The sequence below is a fragment of the Populus alba genome, chromosome 18, assembly GCF_005239225.2.
Source record: "Populus alba chromosome 18, ASM523922v2, whole genome shotgun sequence".
Classification (NCBI taxonomy): Eukaryota; Viridiplantae; Streptophyta; class Magnoliopsida; order Malpighiales; family Salicaceae; genus Populus; species Populus alba.
In genome coordinates this window covers 6,721,929-6,736,251 of record NC_133301.1, presented here as the reverse complement: position 1 = coordinate 6,736,251, position 14,323 = coordinate 6,721,929, and positions in this window count along the sequence as shown.

Sequence of the window (14,323 nt, the reverse complement as noted above, 5' to 3'; positions counted from 1 at the left end):
TTAAATTCAGATTTATTTATTTTATTGTTATTTTCTTCTTAGTTAGGGTTTATTTATATTATTTTGGTTTAATTGTAAGTGGGCATCATATAAGTCCACATAAGGGTCCATTAGGGTTTATTTTAGTTTGCAGTCACTATAAATAAGGGTATAACCAGACATGTAAGGTCAGACAATTCATATTAATAAGGTCATCCTTATACTTCTCGTTCACGAAATCAATATTCGTTGGGTGAGGGTCTCCGTTTCCAATATGCTTGTGCCTAGGTACAAGTATCTTTTGTGTCACACTCCTATCAAACCTGATTTACTTGGCTTTCCAGGAATTGGTGTCTTTGCGTGTGGGTTGCGTGACCACGAGGTTCGCATCATTTGTATCAGAGACTTGGCCTCCATTAATCAGGTTATATCCTTCTGTAAAATTTTCGTTTCTTATTGTTTCGCAAAAAAAAAAAAAAATTCCTTACTGTCCAATTTCTTCTTCTCTTGATTTGGTATCATATCAGGAAAAAAAAAAAAGTTATTTCGTTTGGTTCCTAACCAAAATATATCAGTGGTATAAAAAAAAAGTCATTCAAAAACGCATTCGTTTGTTTCTACCGCAGAAAACTAAACAAAGGAACATTTGACCAAATCAACTTGGAATGAGCTCAAATTTGATTATGTTATTAGTGGGACCCTAATCGCACCATATATTTATTTTGGGGTCAATTGGATATCGTTTGCTTTGGGTTTCAAATTCAGGTCTAATTAGGTCTAATTCATAACGTTTTTGCGTCAGTCTATCAAGCCTTATCAAATTTTATATTGCTGAAATTTCATATTCTGTCTATTTGGGTTGGTAGAGCACTATATCTGAAATTTTAGCTTAATTGGACATCATTGACTTTAGGTTCTAGATTCGGCTTAACTCGTCGTAAACAAGTCTGTTTTGCGTCAACTTTTAAAATTCACTTTCTTTCTGTTATTTTCATTCCTTGCAGTATATGTTCAACATATCCGACTTATTTAGGTGCCGTTTCATCATATTTTGCATATTTCTTTTCAATTTTTATTCGAGTCTTCAGTTTTGTTTGTATTTCAGATAGATTCGCTTGCTACTCGTGAGACAATCATCACAATTTTGTTTTTTCTTGTTTTCTGGTTTTTTTGCTTCTTGAGTCATATATACATATTTGGATTGCGTTGCTAAAATTGGTTCTATTTGGTGTTGGTTTCAGTTCTGTAAGAACCACAAAAAGGTTAGACGAGAGGTGTGCGATTTTAGGATATTAAGGGTTTTGAGTGAAACAGGAGCGATGGGGATATTTTTTTTTTACCCACTAACCAATATTTGAAGGTACTAAAACCAACTTGGCAGCGCAATCCAAATATATATATGACTCAAGAAGCAATAAAAACCAGAAAACAAGCAAAAACGAAACTGAGATGATAGTCTCGCGAGTAGCAAGCGAGTATATCCAAAATACAAACGAAACTGAAGACTCGAATAACAATAGAAACGAAATATGCAAAATATGATGAAACAACACCCAAATATGCAACAGAAAAAAAAAATGAAAACAATAGAAAGAAAGCGAATTTCAAAACTTGACGCAAAACAAACTCGTTTACGACAAGTCAAGTCTGAATCTGGAACCTAAAGTCAATGATGTCCAATTGAGCTAAAATTTCAGATATAGTGCTCTACCAACCCAAATAGACAGAATATGAAATTTGAGCAATTTATGATAAGGTTTGATAGACTGACAGAAAAACGTTATGAATCAGACCTAATTAGACCTGAATTTGAAACCCAAAGCAAACGATATCCAATTGACCCCAAAATCAATATGTGGTGCGATTAGGGTCCCAGTAATGAGTGTATCAAATTTGAGCTAATTCCGAGTTGATTTGGTCCAATTTGCCCTTGTTAAGTTTTCTACGCCTTAAAACCAATAAACATGTTTTTGAACGATTTTTTTTTCTTTTTTTGTATTTTTTCTTCTACTGATATATTTTGGACTGTAACTAAACAAAATAACTAATTTTTTTTTAATATGCTGCAAAATCAAGGAGAAGAAGAAATTGGACACTAAGGAATATTTGCGGAAACAACAAGAACGAAAATTTCAGAAGGATATAACCTGATTAATGGAGCCAAGCTTTGATACCAAATAATGCGAACCTCGTGATCACATGGTCACGCAACCCACACATAAGGACACCAATTCCCGAAAGCCAAGTAAATCAGGTTTGATAGGAGTATGACACAAAGATAACTTGTACCTAGGCACCAGCACTATTGAAAACGGAGACCCCCACCCAACGAATATTGATTCGCGAATGAGAAATATGATGACACCACGAAGACAGTTTGATGCGAACCTCGTGATCACGTGGTCACGCAACCCACAATCAAGATTGAGATCTTATCCCGGAAAGCCGAAATAGATCCGATAGGAGTGTGACACAATGGAAACCTGCCCCAAGGCACCAACACTATTGGAATGAGTAGAATGACGCCACGAAGCCAGTTAATCTTTGATAAGTCAGATTCAGTTCGTTTAAGAACTGAAGAATGCAAGAATCACTCTCACACGTTAAAACTGAAAAATTCAGAATAATAATCATCAAAGCTGCCGAAATTGTGGCTTACATGAGTTTAAATAGTTCTTGAAAAATTAACCCTAATGGACCTCTTATGTGGACTTATATGAGGTCCACTCAAAACTGGCCCAAAACCCTAAACTAAAAAGCCCATAACCTGATCCAAACAAACCTTGGATCCTAGCTGAAAACAAACTATTAATTAAGCCCAAACATGAAAGAAAATAATAAAAATAAGTAACTTGTCATTAAATACCACCAGCCCTTCTTTCCTTGTGTAGCCAGGATGAATAAGGAATCCTTATAAGAAAAGGATTCTGAAACATTAATGAATCCTTGCCACACTAGGAGATTATATTGCAACTCATTAAAGATCCTTGTGGAACTAGGAAATTCCCAAAACCAGCTCCCACATCCTTGGAGGAAAAGAATCCTAATCAAATAGGAAGTCCACAAGTCAAATGGAAGTAAATAACAAAATCCGTACAGCCTCTGTTGACCAGTATTGGGGTGCCTTCCCGAACTCCAAGGTAGCAAGATATGTCTGGAGAGTCCACATAAAAAATTAGCCCGATCCAACGGTCAGATAGAGAATTATGACTGTTGCGCTTTTTACGCCAAAATCCGAATCTGACCTTACTTGGGTCGTATCACAGGGCTGAACCGTATCACAGTTGTTCTTCGATAAGTCGTTTTCAGTTATTTAGAGAACCATGGAAGGGAGATTATCTCACCAACACACATACACAAAGTGCAGCAAACAAGAAGTTTTATTAATCTGAATTGTCTTCCTTACATGTCTGGTTATGCCCTTATTTATAGTGACTGCAAACTAAAATAAACCCTAATGGACCCCTTATGTGGACTTATATGATGCCCACTTACAATTAAACCCAAATAATGTAAATAAACCCTAAACTAAGAAGAAAATAACAATAAAATAAATAAATCCGAATTTAATATCCTAAATATGATAGGATCAGATTTGTAGCCCTTTATAAGTCCTATATAAGCTAGGAGAATCAAATCTGAAGGTAGAATTAGTTGTGAAATCTTCTTTCCTTTTTGTAGCTAGGATGAATAAGGAATCCTTGTAAGAAAAGGATTCTGAAACATTTATGAATCCTTGCCACACTTGGAAACTATGTTGTAGCCCATTAAAGATCTTTGTAGAATTAGGAGATTCCCAAAATAAGCTGCCGCATCCTTTTAGGAAAAGAATCCTAGCCAAATAGGAAGTCCACAAGTCAAAAGGAAGTAAATAACAAAACCCGTACAGCCTTTGTTGACCCGTGTTTGGATGCCTTGCCAAAACTCCAATGAGATGATATTTTTAACCCAAGGTACGAAACATGTCAGGAGTCTCCACGTAAACTTTTTCAGCCCGATCCAAACGATAGGATTGAGAATTATGACTATTTCCGTAAAACTAGATAGTTACGCATTTTACATCAAAATCTGAATTTGACCTTGCCTGGATCGTATCATACCACTAACAAAGAAAATATGAGGAGTGTAAGACGTGTTTTGACTAGCATACATTTAGTGTATGTTAGGATCTCAGGTAAGGGGATCACCATGTATCGACTAGCATACATTTAGTATATGTTATGATCGCAGGTAAGGGGATCACCATGTATCGACTAGCATACATTTAGTATATGTTATGATCCCGGGTAAGAGGATCACGTGTATTAACTAGTGTATATTTAGTGTATGTTAGGGTCTTGGGAAAGGGATCTCCATATGTTAATGCGAATAGGGTGATGATGATACCAATGAAAATGGTATTAGTAATGTGTTGGGTGAAACAATTATGGTTGATTTTTATGGAATCTTGAATGGAATTTCGAAATGAAAGATGAAACAGTTTTATTAGATGAATGAGAAGGAGTTCTAATGGAAACGGTTTCTGGACTCTCCCTCTCTCTCCCTCTCTCTCTCTAATCTGTATTGTCTATGATCTCTTTGGTTCATAGTTGGATTGTCACCATTTTTTAGTATGTTGTCCGTCAGAACATGCTCTACATCTTGACCGAACGGATCATCATTCCAATCAATGAATTGTGAGATACAGGCCTCGTAATTCTGAGGTTGTTGAAGCTCGATCTCTTTGGTTCACCGTTGGATCGTCACCATATTTGAGTATGTTGTCCATTAGAACATGATCTAGATCTTGACCGAAGGGATCATCGTTTCAATCAATGAAATGAGAGATACTGGCCTCGTAATTCTTTGAGATAAGGGGAGTAGCTGCACCTTTTTCAGTGGGTTGTCTTTCTGGATTTCCATTACCAGCTATAAACATGATAATCTCTCATTAGAGCTTTGCTCTCTCTAGTATTTGTCTATTGCCATAATGTCTCTATGTTCTGGTGTGGAATCTGTTCCAATGGTTAGCTGTAACATTAAACAACACAATGAAGTTAAGTCTGGACATACCTTAAGATTAGAGCTAAAAGATATGTTGAATAGTCATCATATGAAGATTTCTCAGTTTCCTAGTGACCATCAAGCTGATTCTAAAGCTAGCATAGAGAAATCCTCTACTCTCCAGGCTCCTCATGTTGTTTCAGAAATGAATCATGTGCTGGGTTCTAAAGTTGATGAATTGAAAGTAGGGTCTCCGCAACAAGAACAACTAAACCTTAAGACCAAACTGAATTTTTTAAATGCTTTGAAGGGTTCTGTTGTTGATGTCAAGGAGGGTAGGAAGAACATTGATTTTAATCCAATTCGAAATCTGCATTTTGAACCCCCCGCTATGACAAATGGTCGTATAACAGTAGCTCCTCCACTTGATGTGTTTGACGATGGCTGTGAACTTTGGAAATCCACCCTAGCTGGTCATTTATATGGGTTAGAAATTACCATATCCTGTTGTTAATTCGATTGCCAAAAGGATATGGGGCTTCTATGGTCTATTAGAAGTTTTATCTTCGAATAATGGTTTCTACCTTTTCACTTTTGATTCTGTTGATTGCGCCATTAATGTTCTGGAAATAGCCCCATGTCACATGGCAAACAGACCTTTGGTGCTTAAACGTTGGCAACCGAACATGCAATTTTTGAAAGGTGATTTGGTCAGAGTTCCAGTATGGGTTAGGCTGTATAATGTTCCTGATACGATCCAGCCAAGGTCAAATTCGGATTTTGACGTAAAATGCGCAACTATCCAGTTTTACGGAAATAGTCATAATTCTCAATCCCACCGTTGGATCGGGCTGAAATTTTACGTGAAGGCTCCTGACATGTTTTCGTACCTTGGGTTCAAATATCATGTCAATTGGAGTTCGGCAAGGCATCCAAACACGGGTCAACAGAGGCTGTACGGGTTTTGTTATTTACTTCCTTTTGACTTGTGGACTTCCTATTTGGCTGGGATTCTTTTCCTAAAAGAATGCGGCAGCTTATTTTGGGAATCTCCTAATTCTACAAAGATCTTTAATGGGCTGCAACATAGTTTCCAAGTGTGGCAAGGATTCATAAATGTTTCAGAATCCTTTTCTCGCAAGGATTCCTTATTCATCCTAGCTACAAAAAGGAAAGAAGATTTCAGAACTAATTCTACCTTCAGATTTGATTCTCCTAGCTTATATAGGACTTCTAAAGGGCTACAAATCTGATCCTGTCATATTTAGGATATTAAATTCGGATTTATTTATTTCAATGTTATTTTCTTCTTAGTTTAGGGTATATTTATATTATTTGGGTTTAATTGTAAGTGGGCATCATATAAGTCCACATAAGGGGTCCATTAGGGTTTATTTTAGTTTGCAGTCACTATAAATAAGGGCAAAACCAGACATGTAACAAGACAATTCATATTAATAAAACTTCTTGTTTGCCGCACTTTGTGTGTGTGTGTTGGTGAGATAATCTCCCTTCCATGGTTCTCTAAAGAACTGAAAACGACTTATCGAAGAACAACTGTCTTCGTGGCGTCATCCTTATACTTCTCGTTCGCAAATCAATATTTGTTGGGTGGGGGTCTCCGTTTCCAATAATGCTGGTGCCTAGGTACAAGTTATCTTTGTGTCACACTTCTATCAAACCTGATTTACTTGGCTTTTCCGGGAATTGGTGTCTTTGCGTGTGGGTTGCGTGACCTCGTGATCACGAGGTTTGCATCATTTGGTATCAGAGCTTGGCTCCATTAATCAGGTTATATCCTTCTGAAATTTTCGTTTCTTGTTGTTTCCGCAAAAAAAAAAAAAAAAAATTCCTTAGTGTCCAATTTCTTCTTCTCTTGATTTGATATCATATAAAAAAAAAAAAAAGTTATCTCGTTTCGTTCCTGAACAAAATATATCAGTTGCATTAAAACAAAGGAAAAAAAAAAACAAAGAAAAAGTCATTTGTTTGTTTTTTTTTTTGGTAAGCTGACTTATGTATTAAAAGAAAATGATACAAAGAATATAATGGGCATACCCAAGATTTACAATGAGGACAGAAACGAAAACCAACAAATGGCTACAGGCTAGCCACAACAAAACAAAACTTGGACCAACTAGATATGCTAGGGGTACAAAAACAACCAGCTAAACATCAAATTAAGAGTCCATGTTATTGACCCTCCAAAGTCTTTGGATCCTTATGTTTTCATCTGTTTGTTGAATATTCCTCATCAAAACAAGCTTATCGCGAATGATACATTCGATTTGATCAAAAACCAAATTCAAAGCTTTAGACACATCTGCAAAGATCCTTGCATTCCGTTCTTGCCAGATACAATACACTGTAGCTGCGAAACCCAGTTTACGAGAAAAGTTGACGAAACTTTTTCCATGCCAAGAGACAGTGGCCAATCGAGAAAAGTCATTTGTTTGTTTCTGCTGCAGAAAACTAAACAAAGGAAAATTTGATCAAATGAACTCAGAATGAGCTCAAATTTTGTTCTGTTATTACTGGGACCCTAATCGCAACACATATTGATTTTGGGGTCAATTGGATATCGTTTGCTTTGGGTTTCAAATTCGGGTCTCATTAGGTCTGATTCATAACATTTTTGCGTCAGTCTATCAAACCTTATCGTCAGTCATTAGGGCTGAAATTTTACGTGGAGGCTCCTGACATGTTTTCGTAAAACTGGATAGTTGCGCATTTTACGTCAAAATCCGAATTTGACCTTGGCTGGATCGTATCAGTTCCTCTTGAGTATTGGACTATTAAGGGGCTGAGTTGTATAGCGAGTGCTATTGGGGTTCCCCTTCATGCTGATCGTACTACATTGTTGCGTAAAAGGCTTAGCTACGCAAGAGTTTGTGATGCGGACCAGCCCAGAAACACCAGCAAGGACCCATTACATGTTCCAAATGGACCAATGACTCGGTCCAAGACAAAGACATTGAAAGACGCATTGAATGCATTGGTTTTGAAGGTTTCCACCAAGTCAGAATTGGAAGGTCCATTGGAGTATCAAGAAGAGATCCTAGTACATCTTATCCATGTGGAAGAGGAGTCCAATACAACCTTATTTGGGCCATGAGATAAGGGCTTTATTTTATTTTGTTAGCTACAACCCAAGGCTTGTTTGGGCTTAATTCATACTTTGTTTTAAGCTAGGATCCAAGGCTTGTTTGGATTAAGTTATGGGCTTTTCCTTTTAGGGTTATGGGCTTTTCATTTTAGGGTTTTGGGCCAGTTTTGAGTGGACCTCATATAAGTCCACATAAAGGGTCCATTAGGGTTAACTTTTCAAGAACTATTTAAACTCATGTAGGCCAAAATTTCGGCAGCTTTGATGATTATTATTCTGAACTTTTCAGTTTTAACGTGTGAGAGTGATTCTTGCATTCTTCAGTTCTTGAACGAACTGAATCTGACTTATCGAAGATTAACTGGCTTCGTGGCATCATTCTACTCATTCCAATAGTGTTGGTGCCTTGGGGCAGGTTTCCATTGTGTCGCACTCCTATCAAACCTGTTTCGGCTTTCCGGGATCAGATCTCAATCTTGATTGTGGGTTGCGTAACCACGTGATCACGAGGTTCGCATCAGTTTGCGTTGAGATAGATGCTTCAAAGACTCTGGTTAAGGAATACGACCTTCACTGTCCAAATGGGGTATACGTAACAATCTCAGCTGATTATGAATGGATACCGTTAAGGTGCAATAATTGCAACATCTTTGGACACACCACAGCGATTTGTACTACTAATAAAGTTGCTCATCCTACAGTGGTGGCAGAGGGTGTGAGGAAAGTAGGAGCTGTGATCTCTAAATCTGCGGATAACAAACAGAATCAGTTTCAATGGCAGGTAGTTGTTAAATGAAATAAGGGTTCTGTAAGTGGTGAGAATGGTTCGTGTGCACCAAAAGCGCATAAGAATGAGAATGAGAATGGTTGCTCAACATCTGATTGTAATGATCATGTGACATCAGATATGTGCAATGCTATTTGCCATGAAGACAAAACTCCCACCTCTCCTCGTGTTTTGAGAGACATGGAGCAGGAGGAAGGGGTAGATGTACTGGTTTAGATCAAAGTTTAGTCGTCTCCAATAGAGATGCTTGTGCGACCGTGAACCAGGTTCTCTCTACTATTAGTCATGAGCTGAATGTTGATGTTGCAGCAATGGGAGGTGATATAAATGGAGAAAAAAATGAGAAGGAGCCGATGTCACTCATCCCGACAAGTCCACAAACTCCAAATTCCACCGATGGGAAAACTGTTAATCAATCAGCTATTAAGACTGGCGACTCTATGGAGAAAAAGAAAAAGGTTCAAAGAAGAATAAGAAATCTGTTCCCCGCGGGTGCATGTCAAGGTAACCTTTATGTTGTTGTTTGTACTCCTCTCTATTTTCTTATAATGATTGGATGTTGGAATGTTAGAGGTTTGAATGACCCCATAAAGCATTCAGAATTGCGTTGGCTAATCCATCAAGAGAGGATGGTTTTTTTTGGTTTGGTTGAAACTCGGGTTAGAGAAAAGAATAAAGATAATATTTCTAATCTTCTTCTGCGTAATTGGTCCTTCTTGTACAATTATGATTTCTCTTCCCGTGGTTGTATTTGGGTTTGTTGGAATGCTGATGTGGTGAAGGTGGATGTCTGCGGTATGTCAGACCAGGCTATCCATGTTTCTGTCACTATATTAGCTACCAGTATTTGTTTTAATACTTCAATCATTTATGGAGACAATAATGCATCCTTACGTGAGATATTATGGTCTGATATAGTGAATCGTAGTGCTGAATGGGAGTTAACCCTATGGATTCTTATGGGTGACTTTAATGCTATCTGCAACCCGTCAGAAAGGTCAGGAGGGACTACTACGTGGGATGGCCAGATGGACAGGTTGGAAACATGTATTTGAGATGCGAAAGTGGATGATCTTCGGTATTCTGGTATGCATTATACATGGACGAACCAATGTATTGAGAATCTGATTATGCGGAAGCTAGATAGAGTACTTGTGAATGAGAAGTGGAATCTGCACTTCCCATTATTGGAAGCGAGATTCTTGCCTGCTGGTATGTCTGATCATTCTCCCATGGTGGTAAAGGTTACTGGCAATGTTCAGAACATAAAGAAACCGTTCAGATTCTTCGATATGTGGATGGATGATGATGAGTTCATGCCCTTGGTGAAGAAAATATGGGATCAACATTCGGGGGGTTGTCCAATGTATCAGTTGTGTTGCAAACTAAGGAAGCTAAAGCAAGAACTTAAACATTTCAATAAGACTCACTTCTCCAATATTTCAGATAGAGTCAAAGATGCAAAAGATCAAATGGACAAGGCTCAACAAGAGCTGCATACAGTGCCTGAGAATCCAACTTTACGCATGCGAGAAAGAGATGTTGTTCGTAAGTATGCTTCTACCGTCAGGGCGGAAGAGAGTTTTTTCAAACAAAAGGCAAGGATACAATGGCTTAGCTTGGGGGATCAGAATATTAGCTACTTCCACAAATCAATAAATGGAAGACAGAATCGAAATAAGCTTCTCTCCATTACAAGAGAGGATGGGGAAGTCATTGAAGGACATGAGGCAATCAAATCAGAAGTAATTGCATACTTCCAGCGTGTGTTGGGAGTGAAACAGATGCCTAGGGTCTTGAACGAGGAAGTGATGCAATCGGCAATTAACTGCAAACTGTCTTCGACACAACAACATGTACTAGCACAAAAAGTAACAAGGAAGGAGATTAAGCATGCTATGTTTAGTTTGAAAAACAACAAAGCCCCTGGTCCGGATGGATTCAATGCAGGTTTCTTCAAAAGAATGTGGCATATAGTGAGGGAAGATGTAATGAAAGCTGTTAGCTCCTTCTTTCAGACTTGTAGAATGCTTAAAGAAATGAATGCTACATCCATTTCCCTTATCCCTAAAGTTGTTAATCCTACGAGGTTGACAGATTTTCGTCCTATATCTTGCTGCAATACAGTATACAAATGCATCGCAAAGATTCTAGCTGGGAGAATGAAAGTCGTTTTGCCATCCTTAGTAGGTCCGTATCAGACAACTTTTATCTCTGGACAGAGAATAAGAGACAATATTCTTTTGTCTCAGGAGCTAATGAAAGGCTATCATAAATCTACGGGTCCAGCTCGTTATGCCATGAAAGTAGATCTGATGAAGGCTTATGACTCAGTTCGGTGGGATTTCGTTGATGCTACGTTAATAAAAATGGGATTCCCTAGAACAGTCATTGATTGGATCATGGTTTGTGTTCCATCATGTCAATTCTCAATCAACGTCAACGGTGAACTTGCAGGTTACTTTCAAGGGGGGAGAGGGCTAAGACAAGGTGATCCATATCTCCATATTTGTTTGTCCTATGCATGGAAATCCTGTCAGGGCTGTTCTACAGTATGAGTGCCAATTAAAACTTCAAGTTCCACTGGAGATGCAAGAAGGACAGAATTTCTCATCTTTGCTTTGCCGACGACTTGATGATATTCAGCAAAGGAGAAGTATGATCAAAAATGTACTCATAGAGTTTCAAGATGTATAAGGTCTATATCCAAATCCAAACAAAAGTGACATCTTTTTGAGCAGTATGTTAGGTGCTGAAAGGGAACAAATTATCAGTATTCTTGGGTTTAGAGAGGGGGAGCTTCCTATGAAATATTTGGGAGTGCCTCTTATCTCGTCCAGACTAAAGGCTGTTGATTGTAAGGACCTCGTGGATCGAATTACCACTAAAGTACGACATTGGACCTGCAGAACACTGATTAACTGATTTCACAGGGCGAGTACAACTGATTAACTCAGTTTTATTCTCCATCCAGGTTGATTGGGCATCTCTATTCCTATTACCTGGGCAAGTAGTGAAAAATGTTGAGCAAATTATGAGATCCTTTCTTTGGTCAGGTTCAGATATGAGCACTACTAGGGCTAAAGTGGCTTGGGATCAGGTATGTCTTCCAAAAAAGGAGGGGGGGCTAGGCATAAAAAGGATAACAAAATGGAACAAGATTGCCTTGTTGAAACACATTTGGAACTTGTGCAATGACTCGGATGGCTCAATCTGGTCTACTTGGAACAGATCCAATCTCTTGCGAGGTAGGAATTTCTGGACAATCAAGGCGCCAAGAAGCTGCTCTTGGGCTTGGGGAAAGATTCTAAAGCTCAGATCCTTAGCATTGCCGAAGATGAAGCACATCATCGGAGATAGAATGACAACCTCTTTATGGTTTGACAATTGGCATCCTCACAGCCCGCTCGCTGATACTTACGGTGAAAGATTCATCTATGATTCAGGTATGGAACATAACGCGAGAGTTAACGTGCTGATTAATAACTTAGAATAGAGAATTCCTATCACTCATGCTCTTGGCTGGCACCCCATTATAGAAGCTATTCCTTCCACCTCTACTCCTAAGGGGCACAAAGAATGAGATTGTTTGGTTGGATTCGCCAAATCAGAGTCTTTCGGTCAAAGTAGCGTGGGAGCAACTAAGAATTCATCATCAAATGGTTGATTGGCATGGCATTGTGTGGTTCAAGAATGCTGTCCCAAGACATGCATTTCTTCTATAGGTGGCTATCCAACGGAAACTTTCAACGCAGGATAGACTTCATTGGTTTGGTATACATGGTCCCAATAGGTGCTCACTTTGTCTTTGCAACAATGAAGATCACAACCACTTGTTCTTTGAATGCTCCTATACGAAAGCATTATGGTGGAATGTTTGTGACAGATGCGACATTCCAAGAATGACAAAAAGGTTGGATGAATGGATTCGATGGGCCACTGTCACTTGGCATGGCAAAAGTTTCATTAACTTTTCTCGTCAACTGGGTTTCGCAGCTACAGTGTATTGTATCTGGCAAGAACGGAACGCAAGGATCTTTGCAGATGTGTCTAAAACTTCGAATTTGGTTTTTGATCAAATCAAATTTATCATTCGTGATAAGCTTGTTTTGATGAAGAACGTTCAACAAACAGATGAAAACATAAGTATCCAAAGACTTTGGAGGGTCAATAACATGGACTCTTAATTTGATGTTTAGCTGGTTGTTTTTGTACCCCTAGCATATCTAGTTGGTCTAAGTTTTTGTTTTGTTATGTGGCTAGCCTGTAGCCATTTGTTGGTTTCGTTTCTGTTCACATTGTAAATCTTGGGTATGCCCATTATATTCTTTGTATCATTTTCTTTTAATACATAAGTCAGCTTACCAAAAAAAAAAGAGTTCTAATGGAAACAAAAAGGGAGAAGTGAATAGAATAAAAATACATATTTACCTCTTTAAATTATTAGATATTTGTGTTACTATACTTATTGTGATATTCATGTTTCAAGAATATGTATTTTTGACACGACCAAAAGATTGAAGTTTTCTCCCAAGTGCAGGAGTGTCGAAGTAATAAATAACCGGCAAGACTAAGGTCGAACCACAGGGAGGTTAATTGTATAAATTATAAATAACAATAATACAACAACAATAACAACAATAACAACAATAATAATACTAATAATAATAATAAAAGAAGAAGAAGAAGAAGATGAGAACTTTAAGATGGAAGATTAATGTAAGGATTAAACAATTATAAAAATAAATATCAATGTTAGAGGATCCACTAATGGTATTTCAAACAAGTATAATATAAACTCTTTTTACTCAACTGGAAACCACACACAAATGAGGTTCCAATCGGATGATTTGTCATTAATAGATCATTATAAATTATTAACATGATCATATTAATTATCTTATTTACATAACACCAAACTTTAAAATATTGTCAAGAATTCATGATGCTAACTTATGTTAACAACAAATCAAGTTCCTTTCATAGCACAGGTGTAGGTAATACCATACGGTTGGGCTATGAGAGTGTCAAGCATTCGTTGTACCAAGTGTTATGTAACATAAATCTAGATTAATCATTTAACAAGCAAGGTATTACAAATGAGTAAGATAAAAAGATAAGACATGTTAACATTAAACATTAAGGTCCATGTTGAGTTTACACCATACTTATTCTTACACCATTAGTGTAACCTTTTCACATTGACATAATAAACTTAGCTAAACATAATGAAGAAATGAAACAAAAATAAACAAAAGAAGAACATAAATAAGACACAAATTAACTAAGTAAAGGAAAGAAAATGAAAAACATAAACAAGATATTAATGAAAGCAAAACTATATATCTAAAGAGAGAGAGCAAGAGCAAGTTCTTGATCTGAACAACCAAGCTCCTAAATGCATGGCAAATTCCTCCTTTTATAGGCCAAAATTTGGAACTATTGATTTGATGACTAATTGTTGAGTG